The sequence below is a fragment of the Callospermophilus lateralis genome, chromosome 13 (assembly GCF_048772815.1).
Source record: "Callospermophilus lateralis isolate mCalLat2 chromosome 13, mCalLat2.hap1, whole genome shotgun sequence".
In the NCBI taxonomy this organism is placed as follows: domain Eukaryota; kingdom Metazoa; phylum Chordata; class Mammalia; order Rodentia; family Sciuridae; genus Callospermophilus; species Callospermophilus lateralis.
This window is the reverse complement of record NC_135317.1, coordinates 18,633,092-18,635,747: the sequence shown is the minus strand read 5'-3', so window position 1 is coordinate 18,635,747 and position 2,656 is coordinate 18,633,092.

Genomic DNA, 2,656 nt, shown 5'->3' with positions numbered 1-2,656 from the left:
CTGTCAGGGGTGGGCGGGACTACTGCCAGCGGCTGTGCATTGCGTTTCCGCCGCCGGCTCAGTAGTAGCGTCACTTCCGGAGTCTCCGCCGGGCACCGCCCGCGTCCCCCACGGCACGCTCGCATCTCACAGCACCTCCTCGCGGCCCGGAGGTACGCCGCCGAGGGGTGGGGGCCAGTTGAACTGGGGCGGCGGGGGACAGCACTGTCGGGTTTGAGGGGTCAGGAAAGTTGCTCCTTGCTAGGTAAGGTGAGCCTCAACCTGAGCCCCGCTTTGGGTGCCGCAGTGGTCGGGGCTGCCTGACTCAGTGGCAGGAAGCGGCGGTGCGTGGTGTCCCGCTGTCAGCGCGTGCTACCCTCGGCCAGGTGCGCTGCAGAGGCCCTGCCCAGGCCCGGGCCAGGGGCACCAAGTACCTAACCAGTACCCGGGGCCCTCCGGGGAATGGGCGCCTGCGGCCGACTGGCCCGCCGGCCTTCTTCCTGCCATCTCGCCTGCGGGTTCAGCTCGGCCACCTGTTTTCATCCGAGCCCTGCCGTGTTGCGTCTACTCCCGGTGGAGACAGAACCGTCCACGTTCCTCTGACCCACCTGTTAGTGGCCTTTTCTCGGGCATCTCTTTCCCTTCTTTGCATCTCCTTCAAACACTCCTCTATTCCTGTGCATCTGTTATGCCCGTCTCCTCTAAGGTCTAAAACTCGGCCCCTGCTGACCACCTCCGACTGCCTCCCGCTAACGGTGGGTACTCCTCCAGCCTGTCCTCCACCCTGTCCTCCTCCCTGTCCTCCACCCTGAGCTCGTCCTCTCCAGATAGCCTCCACGCGGATGCCTCCAGGAAACGATTTTTCCAGCCTGATCCTGTCACAATTGCAGACTAATGTGTTCAATCAGTTGTGAAATTCCTACTTTTATGATTCCAAATATGTCAAAGTCAGCATATCTGAAAATCAAAACTCACCACCATCTGCTTTTTATAAATAAACCCACCCCCACCGTGCTGTTAGAGAGGGCAGCCCACAGCCAGACTTCCACTGAGACTGCACGAGATTGGGCACAAAGCCAGGAGCTGGGCAGAGCAAGGAACATCGGATAGTGGATAAGGCATGCAGGGGCAAAGGTGAGGTCAGGAAATGGAAAGAACCGGCCAAGAACAGGGAAAGAGAGAAGCTTGATACAGGGGAGGAGCAATAGTGCACAGGAGAACCAAGGGGACAGTTGAGAGACGCGGACCTCTTGAGGCCAATTGAGTAGAAATTAGATAAGGAAGGAGCACTTGGACATTTACCATGGTAATTTCCATTCATGGTAGGATGATTCCCAGGTAAGCCAGGGCTACATCCCTTAAGCAGGGCTAATCCTGAATAAAGCACTGTTCAAATCAGTTGATCCCAGATTAACTCATTTAATTCCTACAACAGCCATATGAAGTGGGTGAGCAATCCAAGACACGACAAGGCTGGTAACCAGCACATGGTTGTACAGCTAATGGGGAGTAGAGTTGGGTTTGAACCTAAGCAACTTACCTGCTTACCATACTGTTTCTCAGTCATTCCCCCTCACTTCTGGACTCTTTGAACAAGTTCTCTTGTTCTTACATGATAATGTCTCTCATAAATTCATGACATTTCAATATGGAAAATCGTCTTGAATCACAGTTTTATCATTTAATTATACTGCTCGTTTTTTGTTTTTAATAAATCCAGTGCTTTTTTTTTTTTTTTTTTTTTTTGTAGTTGTAGATGAACAGAATGCCTTTATTTTGTTTGTTTATTTTTAGGTGGTGCTGAGGATCAAACCCAGTGCCTCACGCATGCAAGGCAAGCACTCTACCACTGAGTCACAACCCCAGCCCAATATACTGCTCATTTTTGTGTCATCAGCAAGTTATATAAGCTTGCCTGGTATGTCTTTGTGGTACTTCTAAAGGAAGCCTCCAAGATAATTAAAATTCACTGACTCACTAATTAAAACAAATAAAAAAAATAAAAATAATGTTTAAAAAATTCACTGACTGGGGCTGGGGTTATGGCTCAGCAGTAGAGTGCTTGCCTAGCATGTGTGAGTCCCTGGCTTTGATCCTCAGCACCACATAAAAATGAATCAAATAAAGGTATTGTGTCCAACTACAACTAAAAAATAATAAAAATTTTTAAAAAAGAGTGGAGTCAGGATCTAAAAAAGAAAAACAATTCACTGACTACAGTCATTTTCTAAATCACTGGATAGTCCTGGCCACCATTTCTCAGATTAGCAAAACTAATTACTCATTGCTTTTTTTTTTTCCAGGTTCCCCTTGTTCCCTTCATCTTTTCCACTTTTCCTATAGCCAGCTCCTTTTTTTTTTTTTTTAATTCTGGTATTTAGATAAGACCAATCAATCCTTTAGCTCTTAACTCTAGGCAATAATTGGAAGATATCTTAGATTTGTGAGGCATGTTAATGTTTACAAAGTGCTTTACTTTTTAGTATTCCAAAAATTCTCCCAAGAGTCTTCTATGTGGTATTAAGATTAGATGTTTGCTTCTTATCCAAAGTCACACAGACTTAAGTGGCCAACAGGACTAGACCCAGCTAAGGCCCCATGTCTTTTCAGTTAAACACAAACATCTGTATAAATAGTAGGTACAGGGGACAGAAGTTTTTTCATGATAACAATATTA